Raw genomic sequence first — 8,434 nt, forward strand, 5'->3', positions numbered from 1 at the left:
CATCTCTGCAGAGCTAAGTACACATTGAGAAACATTTATTGATTCCTTTTTTATTTTAAAAAATGTTTATTTTATTTGATACAGGGTTTTACTAAGCAGCTCATACCAGGGATCAAACCCAGGTCCTTGTGCTTGCCAGGAAGGTGCTTAAACCACCAAGCTATCTCCCAAGACCCATTTATTAATTTAGTTTTACGTATTATTTTGGCATCTTTTTATTCATTTACCCAATGTTATTTATTTATTTATTGGGCGGAACCAGGGATTGAACTCAGGCCCTTGCGCTTGCCAGGGAAGGACTTACTCCACTGAGCCATCTCCCTGGCCCCATACCCAATGTTATTTAACAAGTTTAATTTCAACTTAATTTTTGTGGTACAGGAGTACTGAATCCAAGGCTTTTTCACTGAGCTACTTTATTTTTTATTTTGAGGCAGGAACCTATAAATTGGTAAATTCCCTGGATTGAGCACACTTAAATGTGTGATCCACCTGTCTCACCCAATTGGTAATCTCAGGACTCTGGGCCTGAGTATGGTGGACCACAGGTTCTAGATCAGCTTGGGCAATTTACCAATTTAACAAGTCTCTGTTTCAAAACAAAATAAAGGGCTGGGGATTTGGCTCAGCAGAATAAGCGCTTCCTTGTCAAGCGCAAGGGCCTGAGTTCAATCCCTGATTCTGCCCCACCCCCAAAATAAATAAATGTTAAAAATGGCTTGGGGCTGGGGAGATGGCTCAGTGGAATAAGTGCTTCCCTGGCAAGTTCAAGGGCCTGAGTTCAATCCCTGGTTCAGAAAAAAAAAAATAAATAAAAAATAAAAATAAAAATGGCTTGAGATGTAGATCAGTACAAAAGCCCTGAATTCAGGGCAAGCGAGATAGCTCAGTACAATAAGCACTTGCCGCAAGGGTCCTGAGTTCAATCCTAGGTACCGCAAAAAAAAAAAAAAAAAAAAAAAAAAGATGGCTCAGTAGAATAAACGCTTCCCTGGCAAGTGCAAGGGCCTGAGTTTAATCCCCGGTTCCGGTTCCGGGGAGTGGGGGCTGGGGTGTGTGTGAAAGGTGTCAATCTCTGCCAAAATTGAGAAAAACATAAACATGAAGCCTTTAGGTCTAAAAAAAAGAAAGAAAAAAGCCCTGAATTCAATCCCCAGTAACACACACACACACACACACACACACACACACACCCCACACACTTTCACTGCCTCCTTCCCCAAAGATGGATAGTTAAAACAATGAAAGAATTATTGAAAATGTCCTAGCGATTTGATTTGAAACTGTCTCATTGCTATTTGTTTATCAATAAAATTATGAAAAAAAAAAAAAAGAAAAAGAATTCACACAAAGTACAAAGCTAGGCAGGGCCTGGTGGCACATGCCTGTCATCAATCCCAGCACTTAGGAGGCTGAGGCAGGCTGAGGCTGTGAGTTCAAGATCAGCCTGAACTGCACAGTGAAACCCTGTCTCAAAGAGACAACAGCAACAACAACAAACAGCACAAGGTTAAGTCAAGACTAAACTATAGGGGTCGGGGAGATAGCTCAGTACAATAAGCACCTGGCAAGCCCAAGGGCCTGAGTTCAATTCCCTGGTTCCACCAAAAATAAAAATAAAATACATTACCTTCCCCACCATGTTCATCTTAAAAAAAGAAAAGAAAACAAAGAAAGAAAGAGGGCTGGGGAGATAGCTCAGTAGAATAAGTGCTTGCCTGGCAAGTGCAGGGTCCTGAGTTCAATCCCCGGTACTGCAAAAAAAAAAAAAAAAAAAAAAAAAAAAAAAAAAAAAAAAAAAAAAAAGGAAAGAAAGAAAGACTAAACTGTAGGAATGGTCTTTCCTTTGGGCCAAGGAATGGCGGCTGCAAGGGTTGCTAGAGGAGGAAATTCCATTTGCCTTCCCCACTGTTGCACACTGATGCGGTGGGGAAAATGATGAAGAGGAGCATGACAGTGAGACCTGCACCTGGGGGCTAATGCAGAACTGCGTGGCAGCGCCACCTGGGGTGGGCTGAAGTGTCTGTACCCACAGCACACACGGGACACCATGCTAGACGGCATGGGAAATGATGATAAATTGTAAGTGCCAAAGTGTCCTGTTTCATATCAAGGAACTAGCCAGTTTTTACCTTGACATTGAAATAAAATTAACCTGATTTAACAGTTTTCTGGACTTCTTATTTTTTTATTTTTTATTTTTTTGGTGGAACTGAGGATTGAATTCAGGCCTTTGCACTTGCCAGGCAAGTACTTACTCTACTGAGCTATCTCCCTGGCCCCTGGACTTTTTATTATTCAAACCCTTCTTACTATTCAAATACCATCTGGTCAAGTTCTTTGTTACACCACTCTTCCGGTTGCTAATGATGACCTGGCTGGGATCCTTCTCCATTCTGGTTCAGCAAGTCCAGGCAGGTCCTGCCCCAAGGGCTTCTGGGCCATTGTCCTCTTAACAACTCATCCACTCCAAGTTCCTAATCATTTTCCTTGACTGGGATCAGTCACTCAGATCATGTTAGCAACCCAGTGGGGGCAGAGCTAAGAAAAGTAGCGGGAGGCTTTCCTGAGGCAAAAAGGGACAGCAGCCCTCAGGCAGGGTGACAGCAGAGCACCTTTTTAGCAGGGGAAAAAATTACCAGAGTGAAGGCCTCTTAGAATTGTCCTCAAAGAGCCTGCGTGCTGCTCCAGAGTTGAGTAGGTGGCCAGTGACATAGGGAATGGGGAGAGAACATGCAAATGGGTGTTGAAACGGGACTGGACAAGACCATGTCAGGATCACTGTGCTCTGCACAAGTAACTGTGGCCTTCTCAGGAGCAATTCCATAAAGTACGGTGTCGCCCTTCTACTCCTGCAGTCGGTTATAATCCAATTAGTGAGTCAAGAGATCATAAGGTCAGTGTCAAAACACAATGTGAAGTAGTGTGATGTCTGATTATATCTGGGAATTTTTTGAAAAATGGTTCACTGTGTAGTCCAGGCTGGCCTTAAACTCATTATGTAGCCCAGGCTGCCCTCGAACTTGCAGCAATCCTGCCTTAGCCTTCTGAGTGCTGGGATGACAGTCTCACACCCAGCTGATTATTAAAGAAGTGAAAGACACAAGAACAATGAGAGTTTAGAAGAAAGAAGAGAGAGATTAAGGAAAGCTGGACAATACAATTTGGAAAGGAGTTCTGAGTAGTGCTCAAAGGGATAGACAGTAAGGGAATAGGCCCAATATGTGTGGGTCTGAGGCTGGCTGGAGTTGATGAAGGAGTCTGTTTTATTGGGCCACGTGGGAAGCAAGGTCATGTTGGAGGGGGCTGCACAGCTGTAATCCTAACTGATTGGGAGACTGCGGCAGAAGTGTGAGTTTGAGGCAGCCTGAGAAAACTTAATGAAAATTTGTCTCTGACAGGTTTTTTTCCAGGTAAATGGTGCAGCAGAGAAACAGGCAGAAGGGAAAAGGGGAAAGGGGCTTTATTTTCTTTGAGGACATAGAGAGAATTTGGGAAGATAAAAAATTCTCTGGATGGGGGCCGGGGAGGTGGCTTAGAGGAATAAGTGCTTCCCTGGCAAGTACAAGGGCAAGTGCAAGGGCCTGAGTTCGATCCCCGGTTCCGCCAAAAAAAAATAAAAAGACTTTAGACAGAGGGAGGCTAAATCTTTCATGGCCTTTTGCCAGGGGAGAGGTTTGAAGGCGGTACTGAAATATACCTGACTGGAGGGCTTCCCTGAGGCAGTGGAAAGGTGAAAGGAAATTATGTCCTGGGTTAAGTTGGAGAAAATGGGGGGTGGTCTTCGGAGGTGGGCTTTTGTTTTAAGGGCATCGGCCATATTAGATGACCACCACAATGACCTTAGCAATTCATACTAGGGCCAGAACCTATCGGTCTCAAAATAAAGAGAGGAAGAAAGAACGGAAGGAAAGAAAGAAGCATGGGAAGAAGGAAGAAAGGAAAGCAGGCAGGCTGAGGATATAGCTCACTGGAAAGGCCCTAAACTCAATGTTTGCTTGCTTGCCTTCTTTCCTTTCTCTCTCTCTCTCTCTCTCTCTCTCTCTCTCTCTCTCTCTCTCTCTCCTTTTTGCCAGGGACTGATAAGTAAATAGGAGACCACAGACAAAGAGATGGAGGAGGCAAGAAAACCAGTTGGGAGGCCACTAGGAGGATTTTGAGATAAGGTCCTATTGTGGGAGTGTGAAAGGAGATATTTGAGGGACACTAGAAAATCCACCGCAAAAAAAAAAAAAGAGAGAGAGAGAAAATCCACCACAGTTCCTACTGAGGGCCATGCAGCAGAGGAGGAAGCATGACTCAGGAAAAGCCTGGGCAGGAAGTGTGGGGAGGGGGGTCTGGGATAGACTTCTGGCGGGAAGGGTTTGCAAATGGAGACGATTTACATATCAGCAGTATTTTACTCCAAACTGATTATCCTACACAAACCGCGGAGTTTCACCTGGAGATAAGTGGGCAGGATCAGGGAGCAGCTCTGGACTCTGAAAGGAAGAGCTCTGTGAACCCTGCCGGAACACCAGGCTTCTCGGTGATTTTGCTATGTGTCCTTGGACAAAGCACTTCAAAATTCACTGGGGAGTTTGCTTCTCTGAAACACGGGTATACATACTATATTATTTATTTTGGGGGCCTCTGTGAGACCTAATGGCCATTACTCCAGCTGTGTGCTACCTTTCTTCACATTTTTGGCTGGGGCATAGCTCAGTGGTAAAGCATGGGTCTAGCCCTGTGTGCAATTCTCAGCACACACAGAAAAGAAATTTTCTTATTTCATACTTAGACCGTACATTCTATATATTTAAAAATCCCAAATTTTGTGGCGTAAAATAACAGCCCTTATAAAAAAAATAAATAAAAAGCGTATAGAGGACACTTAATTTTAACGGTTTGTCTCTTAGGTGTTCAATACAAAACTATGGGGGGCCTGCTCCTTAGCTCAGTTCTTTGGGGGCCTGCCCATTAGCTCAGTGGTTTAAGTGCCTGCTTAAAGGAAGCATTCAGGGGACCAGGAGATGGCTCAGTAGGATAAGCACTTGACTGGCAAATGCAAGGATCTGAGTTCAATCCCCAGTTCTGCCAAAAATAAATAAATAAATAAATAAAGGAAGCATTCAGCCTCAGGATGCTGTGGTTCAAACCCAGATACTTCCGCCAAACCTTGAGGCGGCCAAAAAACCAAAACTATGGTGATTTTTTTTCTCCTTGGATCATTTTGTCTTTTAGTATATTTATTGCTACAAATATTGCTATGAATGTGCTTTGGATATTTGAAATGGAAATATTATATACTGAAAAAGATACAATGGATGAATACAAATACAATTATGCATTTGGACACTTCTTACTTAAAAAAAAATAAATAACAGCCCTTTCATTAGTTCACAGTTCTATGTTCCCAAGCCAGGTATAGTGGCCATGCTCATAAACCCAGGTACTCTGAAGGCTCAGGTAGGAGACAGCAAGTTCTAGGTCAGCCCTTGCAACTTGGTGAAACCCTGTTCCAAGAGTGTGTGTAGGGCCAGCCAGATAGCTCAGCAGATTAAAGCAATTTAGGCAGACAGGGATCAGGGTTTGATACCCTGCCCTACCCCCAGAGTTTGATGAGAATGTGATTGAGACTGGGCATGGTGGGCTGAAATCCCAGCGTTTGGGAGGCTGAAAACAGTAGAATCACTGCAAATCTGATCTGTGTAGTGAAACCCTGTAGACCTTGTACTAAACATATAAAAAATGTGTGTGTGCGTGTGTGTGTGTGTGTGTGTGTGTATGTGTGTGTACTGGCTCAAAGGCAAAGTGCTGGTCTAGATGCATGAGACCTTGGGTTCATTTCCCAGTACAACAAAAACAACAATGAAAACCAATACTGCATTTCTGGCTGGGCTCACAATGGTTCTGCCACTGTTTCCTGTGGTCGCTGACGTGTCTGAAGTCACCCAGTGAGCTGGCGGGGTGATTGGAGGCTGAGCTCCAGTACTGAACTTTCACCTCCTTTTTTTCTTACCTTGTGCCCTTTCCCTAGGTGGTTTCTCCAACGAGGTAGCTGATTTTTTACCTGGCGGTTCAGATCTTTCCAAAGTACCAAATGGAAACTTCTTCACCATAGGGGGTGGGAGAGATGTGGGGGAGAAACATACAACTATGACTGATAGGGAAGGATGGGAATATAAGGAGGCCGGCCCCCAAAATGAGCAGGGTGTAATGCAGGGAGGTGAAGTTCGTTGCTCACTGTGGAGGGTAGAACTGCAACAGAACCAGGCACTTCAAAGTTTATACTCGGGACCGGGGAGATAGCTCAGTAGAATAAGCACCTGCCTGACAAGCCCAAGGGCCTGAGTTCAATCCCTGGTTCCACAAAAAAAAAAAAAAAAAAGCTTATACTCTAACTTATGGGGCAACAGATGAAGTTTGTAATGTCTCAACTTCAAATCTTGTGAGGTAGGTACTGTTTTTTTTTTTAATTTTATTTATTTATTTGTGTGTGTGTGTGTATGTGTGGCCAGCTCAGCCCACCAGGGGGCGGGGCTGGCTGGCATGTGGTGCTGGGGGATTGAACCGTAGTCCCTTTGTTCTTGCTAAACTTGTTCTAAGGTGGTGCTTTAGACCACTGAGCCATCTCACCAGCCCCGGTAGGTACTGTTATTGTCTCTAATTTACAAAGGAAGAAACCCAGGAATAGAGAGCTTGAATACCTTACCCATGGTGATTCAGGGAGTTTGCTCTAGAAATTATACAACTTACCCAACCACATGGGCAACACTTGATACTGACAAACAAAACCATGTAAATGTGATTTAATCTGAAATTATTCTTTTAGAAAGACTGGAAGGACAGCAAATATTATGGAACGATATATATGATGTGTGAGTATAAACTTACCTTGACACAGGGTCTCCCTGTGTTGCCAGGCTGGTTAGGCACTCCTGGGCTCACACATCTCCTAGGTAGGTGGGCCTAAAGTTTGAATTACCATCGTGTCTTACAGGCTGCTTGGGAATTTGGAGGTTTGGAGTTAGCTTGCAGATCAGGGTAATTTCCATTTGAGACATCTGTTCCTCCCGCCCTCTACTATCTCTTGAAGCTTGGCAAGGATCTATCTGCATCCTTGCTCATCCAATCCTCACCCCGATTCTCAGCTACCGAGGGAAGGACCTTTCTGTAGCAGGTTTCCCCTCCCCGTTCCATCTGTAATCATCACATCAGCCCTGCAGCTTCTGAATCAGTAACCTTTCGGTCCCTTCACTTCCTAGTCCGCAGTCAGTTTCCTCACTATTGTCATTATCACTGCCATGGCTTCTGAGGACAGCGGGCAAAGCCTGTGCTTCCCACGGAGCGACCTGTTGTGGCTTTGCCCTCCCTTCGCCTAGCCGATGGGCAGAGAACGGCGCGGAAAACCCCGCGGCTTCTGAAAGGAGCTACGCTGCCTGAAGGTGATCTTTGAAGCTTCGTGAAGGGATCCCTGAACTGTCTTGGTTGATCCTGATCTCTCTCAGCCCGCGCGGAGTCTGGATTCAGCTAATTGGGAAGTAGCTCACTTGAGTTTAGGATGCAGTCATTCGAGAGTGGTCTCAAAATTCTCCTGTCTTCCCCAAGGCAAAATTGTGGAGTGGCCTTGTCCTTCCCTTAAATCTTTCTCCTTTAACTTGTTTTTAATTTTGACTTTGTTTCATCCTTACAAAATGTTGGAGTACAATGCTGGTCGTTAATATGACTTATTTTATTAAAGTTACCCAGCTGGCCGTGTGTTTTACATTGCCTCATTTGGTTTATCACCAAACTGCTGTTTGGATTAATCGGCAGGACAGGGGCGCCCTGGGCAGGGACTTCCAGCTCCCCTCCTCGACCCAGCCCGCTCCCAACCCGCGAGGGGCTGAAAGAGAAGGAACCGCGCTGCTCTCAAGGCAAGGCCGCCTCGCACTGCCCCGCAGCTGTCCTGCCCGGGCTGACCTCCTCCCGTGGCCAGGGGGTCTCCACCCCTCGCCCAGATCCGTGGGTGAGGGTGGGCGGCTTTTTCCGGGTCGCTGGCGCACCCGCTCTACTCCTAGCCACCTGCTCGGGTTCTACCCCAGCTCCAGGCTCTCGGGAGGGCGTCGGGGACATTCCAATCCTCCCACTCCCAGCGGCTGTCACGGGGGCGGGGGGCGCAAGCGCGCCATCCTTCCAGCACCCGGCTCTGACCCGGTTTCTTCTCAACCCCTTCTTCGAAGAAGAAACTACGGATTGGTGATTGGTGAATGGTGCGAAGGTTGATTGTTTACAGCCCACCCGGTCGGCGAAGCCGCGGCTCGAGCAAGAGGCACTTTCTGGGCAGTCTGCGCTCTCGCAGACAATTGGGAGCCAAGCAGCCAAGCTGCCTCCTCTCCAGACCAAATATGGTCACAAGCGCCGAGCGGCCTCCGTGGAAAGGCTGGCCTCCGCGTGGCTCCCCGCGCCGGGC

This window comes from Octodon degus, unplaced genomic scaffold (genome assembly GCF_000260255.1).
Source record: "Octodon degus isolate 3935 unplaced genomic scaffold, OctDeg1.0 scaffold00093, whole genome shotgun sequence".
In the NCBI taxonomy this organism is placed as follows: Eukaryota; Metazoa; Chordata; class Mammalia; order Rodentia; family Octodontidae; genus Octodon; species Octodon degus.